We start from the raw sequence: 25,956 nt of genomic DNA on the forward strand, positions 1-25,956 counted from the left end.
CTCGGGGGTGGTGGTGAATTTTAAATGTACATTACGTGGACCGCGAACTTTCGCTGCACCGACAACAAAGCGAGCGATGTCCTAAGTCATGTAAGTAATTTTTTAAGACAAGAATTGGTACTTAAGTAAAAAAAAAATGATTTTTGGATTTTTTGTCTTCGAGGAGTTGATAAATTCGCTTAAGCAAAATAAACACGTTAAATGGGAAGTAATAACAAAACTTTAAACTTTGGTTTACTTTTCGTTTGTTTTTGATCCTCTTTTCGCTCTTCTGGCCTCATCAGACGACAAATTTTCTAACGAAATTAAAAAGAGACGTCACAACGGAGTTTTAGTTTGAAAAGTGTAAACAAAGAGTTTCGTATCCCGAAAACGTCAAGCAAGACTGAGCTAAATTTCTTCTAACTAAATATTAACACTTAAATGACTCATTTTGACGTGAACCTTGTTAAAGTTTTGTCTCCATTATCGGTCCCCTTCGATCCAATTTTCGTTTGTTTTTGACGGACTTCATTAAATTATTCGTTACTTTTAGGCAAGTTTAACTAATGGGGGTTGTTCCGGTTAGTTAAGGCCTTTCGAAATGACCCTCGAACCATTTAGCCAATTTTAAATTTCTATTCTTGCAGCAAGAAATAAAGAAAAGTACGATACAAAAGAACCGTTTTATTTAGCGTGCCATTAAAACCACAAATGTAAATAATGCGCCTTTGTGGAAACACAAATTCCGTAAATGAATTGTTCAAATGTGCCGTCATTCCCACGTCTCCCCTACGTAATGCAGCAAACTGACTAACTCATAAACGTGCCACATTCATGTGATAATTGAAACAGATTTACTTTTTCTTTTGCACTGCACCACCACTCGGATGAACATTCCAAAAGATAAATAGCTTTATTTTCCGAAAAAAATAACTTTAGTCGTAGTGCGACTTAACACAGAGGCGAGATTCCTACACTTATGACAAACTAAAATTACACGCGTGACGATCACTATCACACTAGGATGTTGACGATCGCGATCGGTTCGTACCTTCGCTATTTTTTTCTGAGATATTTGCATTTGCAAGTTTTCCAGTTTCGGACGTTTGGACATCATCAAGCCGTAAATACGCGTAATTTCAATAACAATAATAGTAACGACGTATCTATGATACAGTAAGCATGGTCATTATACGTTGTAATTTACCTTATTATTGTTATTTATTGTATAAAGTGCACGTGTAATCAAAAAAATGTGTCTCAATGAAGTAATGAAAGAATCAATAAAACAGGTGAACATCACCAAACGTAAAAAGAGTATTCATGTTCCACAAACATTTACATGAAAACTTTGAACCAATAAGGTCGGAATATTCCTAAATCGTGTTTCCGCCGTCATTTTTCGGTAATCAATAACTAAAAATGTCTTAATTCTTTTTATGAAGTGAAACAGGAGATGGTATTTCATAAATAAGATAGATGGCACGGAAATACCTGGTATATAGCAATAAAATTTATAAAATAAAATTGCAACTTCTCGGACGAATAAGTAGAAAAAGTAGATGAAGACAGTAAGGCAACCGGAAATTACAACAAAATGGGGATTAGAAAATAAGTCGAAGTAACTGCGTCGAATATAATAAAATAATAAAAAAGCAATTTTAGAAAGGCTATTTGTTTTGTTGCCCGTTAATACTGCTGTAAATCTATGTTGGAGGGATCTCCAAGTATGAAAAAAAATGTTGACAGTCGACAAAGACTAATTTAAAATTTACCACGTTGGCGCCGTAATTTATTCATTGCTCAAGATTATTTCGGGGGATTTTATCTTTTACGATTTTTTAATAAATAAAAGATGTGGTTTCTAAATTGCTTGTAATATTACGTGTAGCAATAGCGCTTTTAAATTTAGGAGGTGATTCCCTTGCTGAGCGCTACTTTTAATATACCAGGTGTTTTATTTTTCAACTTTACATTTTTTGGTGCCGTGACCAGGATAACACTTTGACAAAAAAAAAAATGGATAAAATTTCTCTCTTTCCATACGCTGTAAGAAATTTCACTCTAGAAGCTTGTTCATAACCACTTTTTGGTGCCGTGACTACTATGCGACTTTACGTTTCGTGTTTTTGTTATCTTCCAGTATAAAAAATGAATAAAATAATTTATTTTATTGTATTGTGTATTTACTTTCCTCGACAACAACAACAAAAATAATTATTATATTTTTTAGTCGCTTAAGTTATCAAGCGACGGAAGCTTTGGCGCCGGTTTTTTGTGACCAGGGTTCGAACTTGAATTACTCCTTATGGTTAATTTTCAATATAAAAGGGGGTTTGTACGGCAACATGAAATTTTACTACGTGTAATGTCAATCCAATTTATTTTTTCTTGTTTGGTTGTGTACCCCGAGGACAGTAAAAATGATCATTGTTATTTACAAAAATAGAAAACATCAACTTAGTTATACACAACAAATTTATGTTAGTTGTTGTAAATAAAAAAAACTTATAAAGTGGAAAATTAGCGCTAGACTTTCTCAAACATTGTGTATGTATACCTTTTGGTATAATGTATTTACTTTAAATCTACATCTCGTTTACTCCGCCTTCTTGGCTCGCGGCGTGTAATTAAGTGATTACAATAGAATCATAACTGTACGAAGTTTGCGATAAGTTCGACAGTTCATAATTTGTTTTCATGAATTTTTGACATGTTTAGATAAATTAGCTTGTCGAAGAAATTCCTTTAGGTGTAATTGTTTTAAAAGGAATAACTAGTAGTCACAAAGTCTTTGATCGTTCATCCATTCAAGTACTTAAAACACGCAGTTTAAATATGAGATGTTATCTCTGCTCGTTGCGCTTAATTATCATAGTTCGTCGCCTTTTAATAAACCCTATAAATGTATAAAGGCTACTACGTAAAAGCTTATAAAATTATATTTGTAATGAAAGAGGCTGCTCGTGGAATACGTATTTTGCGAAGTTTATAAACTGGTTAGAACGAGTGAAGATATGAAGTGTAAACAGAGATAAAGTTTTTGTTAAATTGTAGGTATTGTTGATCTGCGACAAATAAATGGTGAACATGAAAAGCAAACTAGGAATCTGAAGTAACAGTACTCAACTTTATTCACTATTATATTATTTTATTTTAACCGAAAACACCGCGTCCTGAGTAGATTCGTATCCTACCGACTGCGCCATGTTACATCCGAACAATTACTAATGGATCTAAGTTAGTCTCGAGAAACAGCACGACCTGAAAACGTATCAAGCAGAAAAAGTGTAAGCGTGAGTGGGTGTAAAATGCATTTGAAGTAAATCATCGCTAATACCGCTTTCGATGTTTATCAAAAAAGCGTAAAAAGGAGGCAGAAATTTACGAGTATTTCATAACAGCTTTATTAATTTTCACTTTTTGAAGTGGCACATTGTGCAGTAATGACATTTTGATACCGCAAACCGAAAAAGAGTTATCAAATTTAATCAATACAGGCGTCCCGGTGAAAATAAAGTTGGTGGTAAGTGGCGGGGCTAAACATCATACGCTCAGCTTAAATTCACTGGATGGATTGAAAGCTTGAACGCTTTTAAAGTATTTTATAATTTGGGTACGAGTCCTCAGCCGTCCAGTAGATTCTCAAAGTTTCCGTGGGGAAGTTTTAGTATCTTCTATTTGTTTAAGCAACGTTTAACAGGTTTTTTAAACTTTGCTACTTTTATTACGTGCTAAATGATTTTTGTTTTCGCATAAAATCAAATGAAGGGCAACTGCGCCATAAAGTTAAAACAGACTGCGAAAATCATCAATCACCGAAAACGCGTCATTCTCATGATTAACGTCATTGCATATGCAGCGCATAATATGACTTAGTGCCAATCACGACTGAATGACATTGCAAAATGCGATTATACACATTTGTTTTCGTTTCCATTGTTACATAAATTAAATGATAGTTTCATTTAGAGCTTTAATCAAAGATTCTGCTCTAATAACATTTTAGCCAATATTAATTATTGCTACTTCCAACTTTCCTTTGTTCCCTTCGGCAGATCAGGAGATAACACAGCCCCCATCGAATATATACGCACAATTCTAAATGCAATATATTAACCAGCAACTCTACTTCCGTTTCCTCTCTCGTTATTATTTCCAATAAAAATTTACATGATCTGGCTGAGTTATCAACGATTTAGATCCTTCTCTAGCAATGAGGACGAATCAGATTTCAATATTATAACGTAGTTAAGAAACGTATTTGCTCGGCTGCAAAAACCCGCGTTCTTTCCACCAACTATAACGATATATTTTCTTAAGCAGACAGCAAGAACTACCTAGAGCTATCACGTTGTTCGTATTTTTTTCTTCGTGCCATTTTTTAAACACCAGCTGCAATCAGTAACAGTAAATTTAAAAGTCACATTTATGACTGCTTATCTGACCCTTGCCGTGACATGAAATTACTCTTGCCGGACGTTTCATCAAAATTGCCAAAGGGATGTGTGCATATTTCACTCATGTGTCTTTGATAGGGGTAAAATCACTGATATGAAAGTAGGTGGATTATTCTTTAGAGGAGTCGTGAAGCGTTTAAAGCGTAGCGTTGTTACGATGTTGTTGATGAAGGCATTCATCAACGTCGAAAAGTTGCTGGATGAGTCCATCGGACAACAGTGAAATCATCTCGACCATTTTTGACACAATGCAAGAAACACACGGACTAGCGTACACACTCATAAATTTTAAATAACGTGTCTTCCAATATAAAAAACGAGCTTGTACGATCGCATCAAACGTACAAGAAAATTTATTTATTTACATAATACGCTTCTTGTACTTGCTTCGTACTCACATTTGGTGCCGTGACCAGGATGCGAACTTGCGTCGCTTCGTCTTGTTATTATTGCTATCTTTCAATATAAAAATGAGTTTGCGCGATAGCATCAGACATGGAAGGAGAGTTTATTTATTTACATAATACATTTACTTGCACTTTCTTTGACACTCGAGCGCAAATAAAAAGGGGCATTAGATTTTAAAAAGATGTGTGAGGCAACACGTCTGCCCAAATACCGCTTTATATTTTCTCATAAAATATGTATTATGCGTAACTCATAAGTGTGACATATATACCTAAAAATCTAATATTTATCCGAGGTGATATTAGAATTATATAGAAACTAGACCTTTTTTACTTTTCGTATGAGACCATAATTTTCACACCATCAATTATTAAACTTGACAGTATTTTTATTCTGTGCGCATAAAACTTGTGAATCAATTATTCAAACCGTACATTCGAAGTTTACCATGAGCTTTCAAGGAAACGCGCTATCTGCTTTAAGTTTCTAATTTTAATGCCACTGTCATCTAAATATATAAAATATTAACTCAATTAAAAGCCAGATTTATACATCACACCCGATAGCTTAGCATTACCTACTTTAATGTCCCGCCATATACAACACACAATTCACGTAATCGCCAACATACGTCTAAAGACCTGAAAACCCAAACTTCAAACTATAATCATATCAAATACGTGCAGGTGAATCCTCTCTTCCCATGCAAATTGTTTATCAATTAGGAACGGCAGTCGTACTTCCTTTAGATCCATTGTCTATCCTGGACCCTCAGGAAACCTGGCTTGGTAAGTTTTACCTCAATAGGTCGATAAAGCGATCCAACCGACCCCACCTTCGCTTGCTGGTAATTGTTTTACGCAGACGGAGCGCTCATCTAGACGGACTACAGCCTCCAGTTTTGAAACTTCGGGACTACAAATTACGCGGGAACGTGGAAACCGCTAACGCGTCAGTGGGTAAAAAGGTCTAACCCGACAAGGACACTTGTATCCAAGAAAGGTTAGAGCCTTGTGAGTAACCCTGGAACCTATGTTAACCCTAACGGTGCAAAGGTCCAAGACCTGGGCTACAAATTTGGAACAAGGTTGGGACCCAAAGGACTAGAACCACTTTCATAGTGGTACCTGTGAAGGATTAAGGTTCCATCTTTTCAACTTTAACGTTCTATGAGTGAACAGGTATTCCCCAAGGCTGGAATCTTTATTTATTTTCGTCAGTCCGTTGATGCGTCATACTTTACCTTCTCTCGGAATGTTATCCCGGTTTCCTCGAGCTCGGTCTGGGTAGGAAAGAAGCAATTTATCAGTATCTAAATAGGTGAAGGTGCCGTTTCTGCGGACAAATCCTGGAATCCTTGGTGTCCACGTCGCTTCCTCTGTGGTGGACCCGCATTGACCTGACTCAAGGAGGTAGCAGAAAGCTTCTCGATGATGATATCCTTAGGAGGATGCTTTAAAGCCAAACGGCGGATAAGGCGTCGGGTTGGTCACCCCACATGTCTTCAACATGTATCCATAATCTCGTCCTAAAGTCTCCGAACGGGAAGGCAAGACGTACCCCAGCAGCTTCACCGTGTATCCATAATCCCATAATCTCGTCGTTAGTAGCCCCATAAAACTTTATTTGTTATATTTAAACCGCTAGTTTTATTCAATCGTGTAACATTCGCAACAATGTGAACGTTTGACGGTAATTGCAAGCAACTTCGAATTGATATTTCTTTAGCGGCGTTATCTGCAAAGTTCGTGCTTCGGCATAAAAATGACACATTGTAATTTTCGACAGACGCTCGGGTAGTTTTATCTAAAAATTTATTAGGTGTTATCGATCGCAAGTTCATCAGAACGAAAGTCACGCCTTATGTAGTGATTACCCTCGAAGTTATTTTCTAATAAGTCAAATTACCAATCTGAAAATTTCGATCACTGTTTCCATTTGCTTTCTTTTACCAAATGCGTGCACCAAATTGATCTAATCTACATTATAGGCGTAGTATCATTACCTCGGGCAAATTGTAAATTGAAAGAATATAAAATATAGATGAGCGAGATTATATTTAGTGGCCAGAGTATCGCCTGCCGCTATTTCTATCCTTTAGTGTAAATAAAGAATTAATGTTAAATATTTAACGCGAGGGTCGGAGATGAAAACAAAGCAATGAAATGTGCATTAGTTCAGTGTGCGATAAATCATAATAAAGGCATTAGCATAAACTGGAGAGAATTTATCTACTCTATTGTACAATTCATGCATGTGATGCACTCTGCAAATAACACGGTAGTCCTATTTATGCATAACCTTTAGTTTCCCTTCCCTTTTTTGTTCTGATGGTAGCAAATAATACATTTCCAGTCACAATTTTTTGGTTTTTTATTATTATTGTTACTCTTGTTCATGTATTACAGAAATAGAAAAATAAAAAAAGAGTGCGTCGACCCAGGGACGCACGGATGAAGTTTTAACTCTGTTGTCAATTTATATAAATTAAACACGTATAAGCGGCGAACTCATTAATTTTCTCTAAAAAAATAATAGAAACCAAAAATATGTTGCATTTGTATTTTTACTAATTAGATTTTCGTTATTTATGGCAAAAGTGATGATTAAATTCAGTAATTATCACCCGCCACTGAGTCCGGGCGATCGAGGGCGTCATGATTACATTTGTGGCGCCACAATAATAGCTGGGTAAGCGAAGTAAAGATCAGCGGCTCTGTAGCCTAGTGGTCAAGGCACCTGCCCGGCAAATGGAATATGTACGGTTCGATTCCGCACCGGAACAGCAAACATTTTTTCTTCGCTTACCTACACATTCACACCAGTTTATATCTCTCTCTCTTTCTATAGTGCAGCGTTACATGCCTATGTTCAGACTCAGTTCAGTTCTATAATACGAAAAAAAAGGAGTTAAAACTCCAAAACAAAGAAAATTTTTTTCCTGTACAAATCTTTCTGTTCTGTTATTTTTTGGATCGAGCCAATCGCAAGTGGTGCCGTGACCAGTATACGAACTTCGGATATTTGTGGAAAAAGCTTTAAAAATCTGTAGTTACAAACGGTTAACGCTTTGCGCTGAATGCCGTATTAAATCGATCCCTAATTGTGTGCTTTGCAAAGATTAAGTTACGTTAATGTAACGGAATATTCATTTTCACCCAGTCAAACCTTAATGTTTAGTTCGTGTTGACATAAAACGCCAATTAAAAAATAACACTGTAATATAGTTTTTGCCACTTTTATTATCCTACAATAAAGCTAACCCCCGTTATTCTCTTTGGCGATTAACTTACAAAGAAAAGGTTGCAAAGAGGAAAATTCCTTTCATAATAATGCAAGCCAACCAATTACGTTTATTCCACTCATTCCATTCCATCATTTAGCGGTATTAGAAAACAATGTGAAGAGATTACCACAATTCTCGCTTGTTTTCGGAGTCTCGAATTACCAAAATCGTTTCAGCAATAAAAATTTCTACATTGGTTTTTCCAAGCATTTTCTGAAGTGCTTAAAAATATTTTACCGTTAAATATGTAATATTCAAGAGACAAAATCTGGAAACATTTCAACTATAACCGAGCCCGAGAATCTTAAACAAGACTTTATTTGCTGGAGGTTTTCCCGGCTTTAAAAATTTTATACGATCATCGGTCTTTCTTGGCTAGGTTGCGTTACACAGGTTAAAATTTAAAACATGTAAAACACCTTCTCCTGACAGATTAAGGTGAACTTGCCTAAGTCTTAAAGTCGGCCTCATTCTGCTAAACTACAGTCCAAACATGAAAAATTTTGTGGCTGACTTGGCTCATCTATAACCACTTTGTCACTTTTTAAAATTTTCGCGATTAATAAACAAGCACTACTTAATATTAGTAAGTTTGAAATTTAGAAGATGTTTTAATAACTCTCGACTAGTTTCGTAACTTTTGTTAATTTTCAAGTTTACGTACCTACTTAGTTTATCTGTTAAAGTTTGGGGAGAAATTACGAAAGAAATTTTTATTTGGAATTTGACTCCGTTAACAAATTCGTAAATAAACGGTGTATACGCTTGGTGCCGTGACCAGTATACAAATTTAGATGGTTCTTATTATTAATTAAAAAAAAATAGTTTCTGTGGTAACTATTGTTAAATATTGTAATTGTTTCAAATGGAAAACGAATTGCATAACTAGATTAAAAAGTTTTTAAATTTAATTAAGCAAATATGCCCATAAACGTTTCATTAAATCTGCAGCGGTTTGTTTTAAACTCACGGTTGGTGCCGTGACCAGGATACGAAGTTGGGTTACTTCTTATTTGACTGTAATCTCCCGGTGCAAAAAATGACTTTATGCTATAATTACCGTTAGTTATCATAATTAACTATTCCATTCCATGGTAAATCCGATTACGTAAGTTCGTCGAACAGGTTTTTGAAGCTAACAAATATGCTGATGCAGATTTCATTAATTCTAGCGTTAGAGAGAATAATAAAATATTGGACATAATATACTAAAATTTTACATTATGCTTTCAATAATATAAAGATTTATAGAATTTTTTGTTCGATTGTAATTGTTTCCACCGTTGTCAACTTTGGAATCGATTTGAAGAAGCGTGGAAAGCAGTGTAATTATTGATAGAGTTTTCCAGCTGCTTTTAAAACATTTATTCCGAATAAAACTTTGCGTTGGACTTTTCTGGGCGCGTACTAAAACACTGTTAAAACGCTCATAAATGTTGTTCAACGTAAAAAGATGAAGTGCAAACTCTCTCTTGGTACTTACTTTGAAAAATGTGTTTTCGCGTTTAAAAACGCTTATAATTTCAGAATGTACACACAGAGCGCGGAATTATATTTCGACTCGAGCGTACGAAATCTGAGTATGATACGTGTATGTTTGACAACATTTTTCGGTTATTAACATGCCGGGGAGCTTATGAAATGCCAGTCAGATCGGAATTCAGACAGATTATCTCAAACTTGCACCAGCATCTGTTAATAGTGTCGTGTGGGATGTTTGTAATTAGTTGTTTACACATACTCTCGACCCAGTAAATGACAATTTAAATGACCTGGTATGGCACACTGTAATTTATAGAATTAAATTAACTATTACGATTTATGTCACGTGCGAGGAATTAAGAGAATTTTCGCCAAATTAGGTATATCCCATTTTTAATAGACCTATAAACTAAGTAAATCCAGGACTTGCAGAGTTTAGTATAATTTTCTCGTCTCATAAACACAATCATTATTTACCGGAGAAGTATGTGTAATTAACAGCTGCGTGCGTTGCGTTGCGCTAAATGGAAGGCGTCATAAACTTCAAAAACAGCTCCTGCCAACATTTGTCCACAGGATCTCACTAAACGTATAAACGCAACGTGTTTTTACGATCTTAGAACATAAAAAATACGTCTTAATTCACCTAATCGAAGATCCGATCATTTGAAAGATTAAATGAGGGACCTACGTTGTGTAACGACGTTAATATAATCTTACAATGCGCTAAATACCAATTTGTACCTTTAGATCTAAAACGTCAAAAAGACAACCTTAATTTCTTACTTACAGTTTTCTATTAATTGTAAATTAGGGTAGAGTGCCCTTTTACACACTACCGCATGGTTCACTGAATTTTCTAAGCGGATTACTGTCCCGGTTTACCAGAATTCGTTGAACCCAGAAACGGGATTCATTGGATTGTGCAGGCCCGGGACCTGTCCCAACTCAAAACTCGAATCTCCTAGTAGGACAAAGGTCCGGTCCGATATAGAGACCTTTTAAAGAGGCAACGGTTTACCAATACCTGGATGTGCAAGGTTCACTCTGCAGCCGAATTCTGGGACTCCAGGGGTCGGTGCAGTAAACAACGGTTTAAACCTTCACAGCCTTAAATATTTCGTTCAGACTGATATCAAACTAAGAATCACTTATTTTTTGATTTATGTTTTCAATGCCGGACCCGTTGCTTATCTGGCAGACATAAAATTGTGTAATATCGACTTATTTTATTAAATGCTTCTCCAGCAACACACTAATCATATTTTTATGGCCATTAGCTTGTCGTCTAAAAATAGTTAAAATGAAAACCGACTAGTCAATCTATAAAACATAAATCGATCTCAAAGTTAGATTAATAACAGCGTCACCTTTCAACGGAACTAAATGCGACAAACTAAAAACAAAGTTTTTTATTATGGCGTACTTTCGGGTATTAGGATTATATCTTAGCTCGTCAAAGGGAACAGTCGTTTTGTGCAGACGTGTTAAGTGTTAACATTAGGTTTGCCTTTTTTCAACGTAATATTCGAAAATGCGCCACAAGTTATATACTATCTGGGTTTTCTTTCCACAATGAAGTCTTCGCTTCGCCACATTTCTCTCTCCTTTCTGACATTTAACAACATCTCATTTTACTTAAGATTATGGTGCCCCTAACAGAATACTTACTCGGAAATGATTAAAGGGCGCTATATATTATTCAAGAGAACATCAATATAATAACACTAATTTTGTGAATGCGGTTTCAAGTTGGTTATTAAATTTACATTTGTTGAAACAATGTTCAAGATTTGAAGACTACGTTAAATCGGGATAATTCTCTTAATCAAATTTGGTGAACGAACTCCGCGGAATCAGTTTATTCCAAAGCGAATTTTTAATTCACAATTTACAACAAATTATCAAAAATTGCACTGGTAGATTAAATGTATGGGATAATTTTCTCGCCGAACGAAAACTCGAAATTAATCTCTTTTATAAATTCGGACCATTGTTTGATGTAGTGAATATTTTATAGGAACACACAAACAGACCTATTTGTCCAGCTTTCCTCTAAACCATATTAAGCACTTTAACAATTTAATCTGAAGTTACGCAGACACACGCGCCTACTAATAATCAGAAATGACAAGTACTCTTAACGTCAATTAGGAGCGATTCAACTTTTGTTATTATCTACTATCCTATGACCTGCAAGGGTCAATAATAACTTATAATTCGAAGGTATCATCACCAGATTACCATTTAGTAAGGGTTTCGTTACATGAGAGATTAGGACTAAAACGAGCCAGCTTTTGACTAATTTATTACAAAAAATGTCAGCTGCTACTTGTTAGAGCCACATTTAAACTGACATTTAGAATTTGACGCCCACTCCTACAGCAGTGATTACTTTATTCTTGATAATCCACAAATTGGTGCCGTGACCAGGATACCAAATCAACTTCACAGAGGAAAACTTAGTCTTGGCGTTCACAAGATTATAAAAAGGTTATCTCCACGACACAAAAATTCTTCCAAGATTAAAAATACAAGATATTCTAAAAAAAACTACTGTTTTCGGCTTTGTGAGTTCTACACGTAGCCGAATCGATATAAAAGACATTTAATATTAAAAGTGTAGGAATATTAGAACAGTGCGCTCTTTTTAACCTCAGCTTCTTTTGTAGCATTCAGTTAACAAAGGCAACACTTGTTTTAATATTGTAAAAGGCTAGATGAACCAAGGTGTGGCGCACTAATGCATAAATTATGAAGGATGTAATGAAAATTTGCCGCGACATATGCTTCTGTTGGCCAAATAAAATTAGTTATAAATTAATAGGGCAAGTTGGTGTTGAAAGTTTAAATACCAGGAGGGTCACACCAGCAGATTATATTAGTCAAGTCCGACTTACGAAGGGGAAATAATTTACAAAACAACAAAGTTATATAATATAAATGCGCATTTTACCGATTTGTTCGATCCGGCTCGGTTCGACTTGACTTGCTAATGCAGGTGGCCCCCGGGTCCAATCGGGACGCAAGGTTCAAGACCTGCAGCCCGACCGATGTCCCAGAAGCGTCAGATTTCTCAATTGTGTCGAAAATAACACAAACTGATGTCTGCCCGGGCCGAAAGTCGGGCCGGGCCGGACCGATTTCATACATCAACCACATAAAACTCACACAGGAATCGCTTCTACAACCAAACTCAGTCTGTTTTGTCCGTTTTCTAGACATCTTCAGGAAATTAGAGCAGATGTAGTAATAAGGAAAGCGTTGGAAGAGACGGATACCAGTCATAAAGTTTAGCACTGTAGTAATCCACGACACATTCATTTGTTCCCTTTAATGTCAATTTTAATTAAACTTATGCAACTTGCAGCGCAGTTGGTGAAATTAGAACTGTTAGTCATTTTGTATTATACCACAATAAAAATAAATTTGTTAAAGATGCAATAACGTTGCCTCAGATTAATTCTAAAATACTTTGCTACTTAATATTCTCCCGGTTTGGTGAGTTTAATAATTTAAGTCACGTTCAAATTCGATTTCTTTTGAGATGAAGCATGAAAACTTACTTTAAGCGAACCGAAATTGAGGTATACGAATTACAATAACAACATGCCTACTATTTACATTTTTATTTACATTGTAAATTGATTTAATTTGTTTGAGGAAGTGTTCATTGAGTGTAGCACTTAGCGTCGAGGAATAAAAAATAGTTCGTTAGAGTGCTATGCTCGACCTTGTGACTTCACCGACTAAAATTAATGTATACATGTACGACTTTCAGACTTTAAAAAATACGTAATGCGGAAACAATGAGTAACAGAAGCTTTGATATATAATAACGTTATATACATTCCCTGTGTTTACTCTTCCAAGCGTCAATGAATTAAAATCGATTCGATAAAGTGTGGACCGTAACAAAAACTCAATCTATCACTCTCCACGGTGTAATTAACGTACGGTGAATACATGTAACTATAGTTCTCCTTTATTTACGCTGATTGTATCCTGTCTTTTTTCATTAAACAAAAATGAACGGTGCGGTGACAGAACGAAATTCACCCTTTATAATATCAGAAGAAGTTTTTGCTTTTAAGTAATTAACAATTTGGTTAGTGTACGAGTGTTCGTAGTTGGGCCCATGATCAAAGAAAGTGTCTGTTTGTCGATTTAAAATTAGAATTTTCAGGAAACACGTCCATGTTCTATATTGGCGTTGTTACCGTGACACTCCCTTGCGAAGAATGAAATATTTTTTGCAATTATTTTGGGCGAAATGTTTGAGCCGAATGCGTTAACATGGCGCATCGAAATCGCTCTCGTTTGTATAGTTTTCAATGTGATAAAGTGGAGCTCGTGGATAAACGGGAAAGAATTTGCGCTGCATTAAGCGCCCCTGATTAATCGAGGGTTATTAGGCTTAGTCTAAGCCCGTACCCAGCTATAGGCGTGTCATTATATTACCATTATCATTATTATTATTTCACTTTTACATGTTCCCCCGAAGATTTTTTTCCATTTTTGGCGCCCTCGTAACTTTTCATTCAACATACCTGATTTATAGTTGCCATGCACAATCTTCTTGTACTCGGGCGAATTAGTCAGCATCACCTTCATTCGCAGGAAAACTCCGGAGACGGGTATTTTCATTAAGCGGATCATAATTGTAAATTACACAACTTTTACTTTCCGAGCGATTACTAAACGGAAATATTGCAATTGGGTCATTTAAACTAATGTCTAATTTTCTCGTTCTTTGTTGTTCATAGAATACGTCTGCCACACTGATTATTTTCGAACTTATTGTAAAAAATAATAAAACAATATTCGTCTGTTCGTTCCCTCAGAATAATGGTCGAGAAATTACATTTGAAATGTGCAGCCCGACACTCCCCTTTATATTGGTGTCTAGGGACAAGAACGTTTTTCAATTCAACCGACAGTTTTTTCAATTACATGAAGGAACAGCATGTTTTCGTAGGCCACGCCCTACCTGCCAGTATATTTTAAGATATTCTACCACAATCACCCTCCTTTCTTGTTTCCAATGTATAAATTACAAAACAATATAATAATTATATTATTATATGTCTAATTCATAAAATGTGTATACATAGTACTTTAAAACACAAAGGTGTTTCTAACTTGACGATCTAGATCAAAACGGTGATCCGATGATGCTGAACCAGGACATTTTTCTTCGTTGGACAGGCTGAACTTGCGGCTAATTGGGTCGGGACACTCTTTATACGAGTGTAAAAATGGGTACAGGTTATAGGCGAGTGTTGCAAAGGTAGATGGATGGGAGAGCCACTATTTAGCAAAGCGGAGACATTCCTTAGCAATATACGAATTTTCGAAGAAATCATACCGAGAGCTTTTGAAAAAGTTGCCTTAATATCCACAAAAATTCTGAAATATAAATCTCAAGGTACTGATTCGACAAATATAGTGTTCATGGTTCCGGACAAAGATTTTATAAAAATTCGGTTTGAAAGTCATTTTTTAATCCTGAAAATTGTGATATTTCATTTGGGGATTCTGAAAAATAGTAGGAATTTTGGAACAAATGAAGCCAAAAGTAACTTCTGGAAGCCGACAAAAAAAATCTTTAGGTAATTTTCGAAGGTCGTTAACAAAAGTTGAAATTTTCAAAATTTTTAAAAAATGAGCTTTTGGAAAAGTTGCCTAAACATTCAGAAAAACTCTGGGATATAGATTTCGGCGTGCGGATTTGAAAAATATAGCACGTTGATACTCCAAGGCTTTAGAAAATTCATTTTAAAAATCTTTTTTTGAAATAAAAAAAATGCCATATTTCATTTGGCGATTCTCGAAAAATGATACGAATTTTAGAAGAAATGAAACCGTAAATAATTGCCGGAGGTGGAAATCTACAGAAAAATCTCTTTAAGTACTGTTTGTAGATGGTCAAAAAGTCGTGGAAAATTTCGTAACTAAAAGATTGGGTTTTTGAAAAAGTTGCCTTAAAAATCCACAAAAAAATTCTGAAATATGGATCTCGACGTGCTGATTCGAAAAATATGGCGTGTTTATGGTCCTGGAGAAAGATTTTAGAAAAATCTGGTTTGAAAGTCTTTCTTGAAATCCTATAATTTCGATAATTCAATTGACAATTCTGAAATATAATAGGAATTTTCGAAGCAATAAAGCTAAAAGTAACTCTGGAAGTCTAAAAAAAAATCTCTTCAACTAATTTTCGAACGTGGTTGAAAAAAGTCGAATTTTCAAAATGTTGGAAAATCGAGCTTTTGAAAAAGTTACCAAAAAATTCACAAAAAAAAACACTGGGATCTATATTTCGACCTGCGGATTTGAAAAATATAGTGTTGATACTCCAAGACTTTAAAGAACTCATTTTGAAAATCTTTAATTGAAATTCTAAAAATTGCCATATTTCATTTAGCGATAATGGACAAATGATACGAATTTTAGAAGAAATGAAACTGTAAATAATTGCTGCAGGTAGAAATCTATAGAAAAATCTCTTTAAGTAATATTCGAATATTGTCAAAAGTCGTCGAAAATTTCGCAACTAAAAAATTGAGCTTTTGAAAAAGTTGCCTTAAAAATTAAAAAAAAAATCTGAAATATGGATCTCGACGTGCTGATTCGAAAAATATAGTGTGGTATGGTCCTGGAGCAATATTTTAGAAAAATTCGGTTTAAAAGTCTTTCTTGAAATCCTAAAATTTCGATAATTCAATTGACAATTCTGAAATATAATAGGAATTTTCGAAGAAATAAAGCTAAATGTAACTCTGGAAGTCTACAAAAAAATCTCTTTAACTAATTTTCCAAGGTGGTCGAAAAAATTCGAAATTTTCGAAATGTTGAAAATTCGAGCTTTTGGAAAAGTTGACTAAAAATTCACAAAAAATCTGGGATATAGATTTCGACCTGCCGATTTGAAAAATATAGAGTGTTGATACTCCAAGACTTTAAAAAACTCATTTTGAAAATCTTTAATTGAAATTCTAAAAATTGCCATATTTCATTTAGCGATAATGGGCAAATGATAAGAATTTTAGAAGAAATGAAACCGTAAATAATTGCTGCAGGTAGAAATCTATAGGAAAATCTCTTTAAGTAATATTCGAATATGGTCAAAAAGTCGTCGAAAATTTCGTAACTAAAAAATTGAGCTTTTGAAAAAGTTGCCTTAAAATCCACAAATAATTCTGAAATATGGATGGAATTTTCAAAGAAATGAAGCCGAAAGTAACTCTCGAACTCTAGAAAAAAATCTCTTTAACTAATTTTCGAAGGTGGTCGAAAAAATTCGAAATTTTCGAAATGTTGAAAAATCGAGCTTTTGGAAAAGTTACCAAAAAATTCACAAAAAAAAATCTGGGATATAGATTTTGTCCTGCCGATTTGAAAATATAGGGGGTCGATGGTCCAACACTTTAGGAAAATTTATTTTGAAAATCTTTTTTGAAATCCTAAAAATTGCCATATTTCATTTTGCGAGTCTAGAAAAATTATACGAATTTTCGAAGGAATGAAACCGCAAATAATTGCTGGAGGTAGAAATTTACAGAAAAATCTCTTAAAGTAATGTTCCAAAAGGTGGCCAAAAAATGGTCGAAAATGTCGTAATTAACAAATTAAGCTTTTGAAAAAGTTGGCTTAAACTAGGCAGAAAAGTCTGAAATATGGATCTCGACGTGGTGATTCGAAAAATTTAGCGTGTTTATAGTCCTGGACCAAGATTTTAGAAAATTTGGATTTAAAGTCTTCTTTTGAAATCCTAAAATTTCGATCATTCAATTGGCGATTCTGAAAAATAGAAATTTTCGAAGAAATGAAGCCAAAAGTAACTTCTGGAAGCCTAAATCTACAAAAAATCTCTTTGGGTAATTTTCGGTGGTCGAAAAAGGTCGAAATTTTCAGAATGGAGAGTATTAAAAAATTGAGCTTTTGAAAAAGTTACCTTAAAATACTTAAAACATTCTGAAACATAAATCGACATACCGATTTGAAAAATATAGCAAGTTGGTACCGAACCGAAATTTTAGAAAAATTCGACTTGAAAGTCTTTTTTGAATTCCTAAAACGTGCTAGAATTTTCGAAGAAATGAAACGGCAAACAATTTTCGAAGGTGGTCAAAAAGCGGTCGAAAATTGCGCAAGAATTTTCAAAAAGTTGCCTAAAAATCCAGAAAAATATCTGAAAGATAGGTCTCGACGTGCTGATTCGAAAAATATAGCGTGTTGATGGTCCTGGAGCACGATTTTCGAAAAATTAGGTTTGAGAATAATTTTTTTAAATCCTAAAAACTGCTTTCTTAATATACATAGCCATCTTTTCACAACAAGTAACTTAGAACATGGTTAAAATGGTACATTTTTTCACGGAAATATGGATTTTGCAATTATGGGGCGGAGGAATTTTCCATTTTATTATATTTTAAGTTTCATGTTGTAAAAAGAAGTCTACGCATATTAAAACAAAAAGGCAAAATGTAAGCCCGCCCACCCACCCTATCTCAATCGTGATGATTTTTTTTATTAGCCGTGAACCAAGGGGGCGGCTGCAAAATACTTATTTCTTTACAAGAAATTAAAAACATGTTTTTAAGTATCGTTCAAAAAATACTACGTATATTAAGAAAGAAAAACAAAATATAAACCCCGGCACTCGAAAACATGTCTTACGTAGTAATTTATGGTAGAGAAATAATAACGATTTTGCAATTAAATTCCGCTTTTTTCCGGGATTAAAAAAAATCATCACAATTGAGATAGGGTGGGTGGGCGGGGCTTATATTTTGTCTTTTTCCTTAATATATGTAGTCGTTTTTTCAGAACAAGAAGCTTAAAACGTGTTTAAAATGATAATGTTTTGTAAACAAATATGAATCTTGCAATTAAGCCCCGCCCCTCGATCTGACGACGAATGAAAAATTCATCACATTGAGAATTGAGATCAGGATGAGTATGAGCCAATCTTTGGCTTTATTTTTTTCTTAATATACCTACATAGTATTCTTTGAGCAACACGATACTCAAAAACGTGTTTTTAATTTCTCGAATTTAGAATTCCAAAAAAACGAGGAGATCAAAAATTATGAAAAAATTCGTGTACATTCAGGAATGATGTTTCGAGAAAGGAAAGCAATCCCAAGTCCATATAACTGGTTTACGAAATATTTGGTTCCAAAAACAAATTTTTATGATATCTCAAAAATTCTCAAAATTGACGATTTTGGAAAAATGGAAATAATTTTTGTATAACTGAAACCAGAATGGACTTCAGGGGAGCGTAATCAACAAAAAAATGTTGTATGTCAAATTTCGAAGGTGCTCGAGAAAAAGTCAAAACGGAATAAATTTTTGAAAAATGTAGGTTTTTGCAAAGTTGCCTAAAAAATTCAGAAAAAATTCGAGGACATAGATTTCAATGGAAAATCTGGAAATCTAAATCTACAAAAAAATCAAAAAACAACTATAAATCAAATCATAGGTTAGAAGTTTTCCTCTACGTGAAAAAGAACACATTATTTTTAAATTTTGGCGTTTCTAGAAATGCAACATTTTAACTTATAATTTAATATTCTGCTGTTACTTTGAACGCTGCCAGCTACCCATATTTAAAGAAACTTAACACATACTGTAAAGGCAGGAATGTTCTTTGTAAGCAACTTTACAAATTTTGTATAATAAAGTTTATGTTGTAAACGTTCCGCGTTCAATTGGTTTAAGCCACAAACGATATGTTACAAGAGTTTAAGATGTGTTCACTTGAAAATAAGCTCCCATCATTTTCGAACGTTTCGGAGTTAAACTTCTGTTCTTTGTAATTATCGAACGTGGGAAGCTACCTCGTTAGTCTTATATTCATTACTTTTTAGTTCAATGCTCTGGCATTTTTCAGCTTCCAGCGGCTTGGAAGAGCGACTTTATCGTCCAAGAGGTTTGATAAATGATAATGTTGTAGTTTGGGTGGGTTGAAGATAAGAATAACTTAGTTTTTCTTATAATAAAGGTAACATTGGTAGTAATAGAGTGGAGGCGCGAAAAACTGACGATTATTCTTTCTAATTACTCTGTCGAGCAATCGATGTATCAGAGAATGTAAGAAATATTGTCAAAAGCGAGCTCGTTTTTGTTGTAAATATGTCATGGCAAGCTTGATGACTGCACATGAAGAGCGCGCAAAAACTACACTCGGGTAATTATACTCCCTAAACTAAGACGTTACTAATAAAGAGTAAGCGAACGTGTTTTTCGTCGCGGAGATGGAGAGCGACAAGATAATTGTTAGACAAAGATACATTTTCATTATACTCAGCCGAGTTTATAAATACAATTAATGGACTATTATGTTCTATTGTATTTGGTATGCCAATTAATAGTCCTATTGTTTCACCACTTTTACGAATCAACGTAAATTCATATTTGCTTTGACACAGTTATATCACGTCATCAATATATGTTACGTATAACAGGACAGTCTGGATCAATAAAGCGATCTGGACTTTACAAAATCAGAAGTCGTGATGTAAAAATGAACTGATTAAATAAAATGAAATGCCTGTTAGAACTTCGCAACATTTGCTTTCCCAATTACTGGAAAATAAAGTAATCGAAAGGATTTTAAACGTTTTTCTCGCTGCAGAGATAATTGATTGGTAAATTTAAAGTTTTTTTTTGTTTAATTAGCGTAAATAGTAGCAGTGATATATTACGAGCGTCATTAAAAGTCGTGCGTTTTGATTGGTTGTTGCATTAAGCGCTAATTTTAAACTTACCGTAGGAACTACATGTGTAGCTGTGTGAAAGCGAATGTTCACCCTCGTCAATAACTTACGCCAACATATATGTTATAATTTTAGCAGTTTCAAGGTTCACTCGATAACTAAACAAATCTAAAACTGTTATAGACCAGTTTGCAAATCAAATTATTGTTAGTTTGACGTCACTCCAACACGTTTCGTGAAACGCCTTGAAGCCTTCCTTGAAAAAATTCAAGTGCAATACATAAAAGAAACATATTATTCGTCAAGCGTTTCCAATACATTCGTGATACTTGTATTGTTATTATAATTTAGAGAAAGTTTTCGGGAGACAGATTGAAGGGAGTCTATTTTTGTTTGATTCAGGCTGCATCGATATCGGAAATTTTTAATATTCCAATATAGTCAAATTCAGAATCAGAGCTTCTGCTGTCGATAAGTTTGTTTGTGAAACACTTTTATCGCCTCCTTTTACATGTATTCACAATACTTCTAAACTCAAGAGTGGGTGACTCAATAAAGTGACAATGGCGTTGAAAATATTCTAATAAAATAAAGTTTTATAGGCGCGTTTTAGTCGATTTTAAAAGTTAGAGCGTGAATATGGCAAAAAAGGAAGCACTAATGCGAAGTTGGTGCAAATATAAAAAATTCGGTGCTTCGTTTCGAGTCAACTAGTAAACCGTTATTAAATTTTACTTGAAATCCGAAGCTTCGTTACAAATGCACTTGCACCAAGTTCGAATCTCCCTCAGAGCCAAAATTTTTACCGGACTTTTCATTCCAAGCGGAAGTGCCATTTATTTTGACAGCAGATATGCTTCATAAAAGAACAATAAAGCATGTCGAGGTAGTTAAATTAAAGAATATCGTAAAAGCAAGAAATGATATTCCAAATGTTGGTTTAAAAACATTATCTCGATAATATAATCTTTTTTACGGCATCCGATAGAAAAGTTATTCGCCTTTACAACAACGTAAAAATTTATTGTTATTAAGTCGTAAACGTTTTTCCTAAAGGAGAAATGAGTTATCGGGCGACTTTTCGGCCAGCCACGAGATGGTGTCTGAGTTATTTTCTCACGATTAACACCTGTCAGCTTCAGTTTATAGACTGCGGTCATGCAACAAACTTGTTTATTTTTTATCGGCCTCTGGTCGGGTTTTGTGGCTCGGAACAAACCGTCTGCATTTGCAAATCACTCCCGTGAACGACAAAATTTAACTGAATGCAAATTAGTGGAAAAATCGATGTGACTGGAGCAGCTCCAAAATTAAAAAATAAATTCAAAGCCATCAACGCTTAAATGTCACATAACGTGACATTGGAGAATAAAATTTTTATTAACACGTTATTTTTTAAGATGAGTAGATTAATCCTAATTAATTTATAAACTCAAAGAGGCCAGATCCGAGTAAAAATATTTTTATCAAAACTTGTTCGCATTTTTTTGTTATTAAAGTAATCGATTCGGTAGTTCCGTCTATAAAATAGCCCTCTGGTTGTATAAATAGCGCGCGCTATTGCAAAGCGACATTACCATAATTTCTTAAGAATTTGATTTAGATTGATTACCGTGAGCACGAGTTTTTAATTCAAGTTATATGTGACAGGTTTATTTATGTACACTATTTGGGCGAAGTTTGGATACAAGTTTGCTATTTATATGAGTTGATTGAATCAGATGGGAAAAACATATCAACTGCATTTCGCTGTGAATAAGACTAATCCAAAAATCCGTGAAAATTCGACTATAAATCATTTGAATTCGGCAGTCTATCGTTTATCTTCTTTTGACACTCGCGTGAGAAAAACCATTACGGTCGTCCATTCTTTTCTTAATTCGCACAGTTTTTATTATTTCACATAATAACTTCGGTTATTTGCTATGATTGCTATCATTGTAGGCAAGGTGGTAATTTATCCCATGAATTACTATCAGCATCTCATTACGCCTCTCTGACAAAACTTAATTTAAGAGAATTAGGGGAGAATGACTAGACTCAGGTTCGGATTGGCTTGAAATCGAATATGTCTGAATGAGTATGATCTGCAGCGTCTCCCGTGTTATTAACAACTTATAAACCAAACTGAATAACGCCGGCAGAATCAATTCGACGATTTAAATTAAAATGTAATGAATTTTGTGCAATATTTAAGCTAGCAATCAGAAACAAATAACTCAAAAGTAAAAATTGCTTCGCTCTGAATTATTTATGAAACTCAATAGTAATCAAAATGGGTATGTTTCCGTCGAGAATGACAGTAATAAAACTAGTAAAAGCAGTATTTTTTCAGCTACGAAAACTGATACTTTATTACGTTTTTAGAACGACTGTCACAGACATGTTATTTTCTACAAAAAATATTTTTCAACCTGTTGTAATTGTTTAGTATAATTCAGGCGTCTCGTGGTTTCGTAAATAATTTTTAAAACAAATCACGCCCGAATTTAATTAAATACGTAATTAATAATAAACGTTGAAGGCATTATTTATAAAACAAATTATGATTTGATTTAACAGACCGTGCCTCGCAAGCGTTCTAGTGTTACGAGTATTATAAATCACATATGAAATTTTCAATTAATTCTTTATTCCTTTAATCTACAATATTAATATTTAGGATTTACGTGAAATAATTAATTCTTGTGAAAAGGTAGCATATTTGATCGCGTTGCCTCTGTGCTTTCATTATTCATAGTCGCCTATACGTGCAATCCAATATAGCTAGCGTGCACTTAGACTGACCTCAATCTAACTAATTGAAGCCGAGTTTCCCATGAATGTTAAACGTCGGGTGACTTTGATTTAAGCCGAAATAATCGCCCGGCGCCTCCACCATTTTTGATTTTTATTTCCGGAGCTTGTTTATTTAGTGTTTTAAAAGTAATTTAATGTAAGAAATTTCCCCGGTTGATGAAGTTGTTATCTTTAAGTGCGCCGTTTTAACCCTATAGAAGACACTTTTCGTGAAGTGCTCCATCAGCTTTAGTTTATTATTTGCGTCGGTGGCATGTTTATTATTTTTGTACTCGTTGTCATCGGTTAATGTAATTGGAAAAAGTCAGCGAAAAGCACCGGCGGCTGCGTAAAATTTAAAATTTCATATCCCGCAACCAGCTTCAACCTTGTTTATAGAGTAACTACAACGGCAATTACGTACATTGCACGGATCTAAATTCTTGAAAATCTACATAACAGGATTTTCCGGTGTATGACTTTGAAATTATCACTTGTTATGTCTCGGGGGTAATCTGTTATGAACATGTAACATGTTTTAGTCTTTTTAACAGAATCAACATCTCCCGGGTACGCCCAAATTTGCGAAAAGATTTCTTTAATATCCTAAACGAATCCTCTTGACAGTTCTGAAACCGCGGTCTGTAAAAAAAACTTTGTTGTTATTTCAGCTGTGAAATTTCATATGTTTCAATAAACACAGAACATTTCAACTAATCCACATCATATTCAGAATTCATTATAAATTCGGGCTCCTGTAGCTTCATGCGTGTAAATTTCGTTTTAATTTTTACATGAAATATTTTTTGTCAAACGACTCGCGTCAACCCCACGAATCAGCGAAGAACACAAAATTCGAGATCGTGTTCGCTTACGCGTTTAAAAAATTAATTAGATTTCTCATCGTTCTTGCATTATTAATCAGGCGCAAATGTGAACTTCCGGCACCATCGCATAGTTTTTCTAACAAAATTTTTACATATTTGATTAAACGAGGCAGAAGAACAAAACATATGATGACATTATTTTCATTTCATTTGTTTTTGTTTCCGTAGATAAATACGTGGGTAGCGCTAAATTAAAAAAATCGAACAGTTTCACATCCACGAGCGTCGGGTAGTAAATTCCGCAAAATTGTTGACCGTCGTGACGTAAACCCCCGCTGCATTTAATACTTTTTTGCGTCATTTTTTCGCCCAATTAAATGTATTTTGCAACCCATGCACGCAAATCCATCTTGCATCAAATCGCAATTTCCCTTGCAAAATTGCTGAAAATTCGAATTTTACACCGCATCAATTTATTTCCAATTAAAAGATAAACTCCGCCACACTGCCTTGAATTGATTATTACTGGAAAAATCGAATAGGTGTAAAAGCCAACTGTTTTAGATCCACGATAAATGTGTCCGTAATCGTGATATGTCTACTGTCACGCAATATTGTGTGTTGAATAGTTTGTCATTTAATGGATAATAATAAAAAAAGAGTGGAAAGTCTCATCACAGTTTAATAATGTTACCCTCACGGTGAGTTAAAGGATGCACACGGTGTGGAAAAAGAATGGAACTGCAATAAATAATTTCAACATGTTGATTGTTTTATTGATGAAATAAACAATAATGGGACAAATAAATGACATTATTCGGGTGAACATGTTTTACAGAGTATTCACATGCTTTATTGATTTTATCACATAATTGCGCAATTAAAAGTATAAATTAAACAGCTGGAAAAATTTCCATTTAAAACCAGTTCCAATTTCAGGAATGACGATAAGGTTGGACTGATAATTAAACGTTATCGCTGTGTCAGGTACATACATGAGTTTTTACTCTGACGGGATGTTTTCAGCAACACGTCACTTATAATTACAGAAGTTACCAGAGTTGTATTATTTAAATTATCTTTACCGCAAAAATATGTTAATGTAGTGTGTATGAAATCTGAAAGCATTCCTCGTATAATCTCGTCATGCTGTGTTTTAGCTCCAACTCAATATAAAAATCGACATGATAACGTGCTGTCATTCATATGAAGATTGCTAACGCGAGTGGCTTCCCTAACCGTACTACCCTTATTTTTCTTTTGGCGGAGAATTTAGAAAATGCCAATTTTAAACTCTATTATTCGCAGACGCGAAGGCGACATTTCCTCGACTAGTGTTTGCAATAAAAGCTCTTAATAGAGTCGGTTCTGATTCGCGTAATTAAAGCGCGATTTGATTAATGTCGCATGAGCGCGGCATGCTAAAAAGTGAGGTTATGTTTTCTTACAATTAGCTACGTAAACACGAAAAAACGTGGGGTTAAAGCGGCGCAAGTGTTTCTAAGAGTCCAAAGCATTGCGATACGAACGGTTTGAGAGGAGAGAGAAATAATAGAAAAAGTTTTATTTTAATTTATTTTGTTTTCATGACTCGTTCGCCCTTACCGGGAGCAATATAAACAATGTATATCTCTTTGTGCTCCTAAATTAGCACAAATGTATTAAACTTCGTCTTCGCGTAACTTAATTCAAATGATAAATTTTCAAATTTCGCCGGTTTATACCCGTTGCAATACAAACGTTATTTTAAAAATTATCGTCGCCCGGATAAAGCAGCTACGACGCTCAATATTTTAATTAGACGTCTGACTATAATCGAAAACCTGCAGGTATTACGCAAGATTTCCTAAGATAAGTTCGTTAAAGCTTGTAAGGATCAGAAAGTCTTTGTTTCAAACGTTAATAAAAAGCACGGAAATTACAATGTGACTTTAATACTATAGTTTCAGGTAAAACGTTGCGTCGCAAGTATGCTTCATCTCGATCACAGGATCAACAAACAGATTTGC

General features: G+C 34.5%; 1 protein-coding gene across 2 annotated transcripts in view; it reads left to right on the forward strand.

Annotated features, from left to right (window-relative positions):
* LOC135141450 (metabotropic glutamate receptor) overlaps positions 1 to 25,956 on the forward strand; it is a 72,267-nt gene continuing 46,311 nt past the window's right edge. The window contains exon 1 of one of the 2 annotated variants that reach the window (XM_064072555.1): positions 1 to 90. The gene's annotated coding sequence lies outside the window, so the exon portion shown is untranslated. The remainder of the gene's footprint in view (positions 91 to 25,956) is intronic. The other variant, XM_064072553.1, reaches the window with a different exon arrangement.

The sequence above is a fragment of the Zophobas morio genome, unplaced genomic scaffold, assembly GCF_036711695.1.
Source record: "Zophobas morio isolate AGI-343-1 ecotype UQ-CSIRO unplaced genomic scaffold, CSIRO_AGI_Zmor_V1 ptg000044l, whole genome shotgun sequence".
Lineage (NCBI taxonomy): Eukaryota > Metazoa > Arthropoda > Insecta > Coleoptera > Tenebrionidae > Zophobas > Zophobas morio.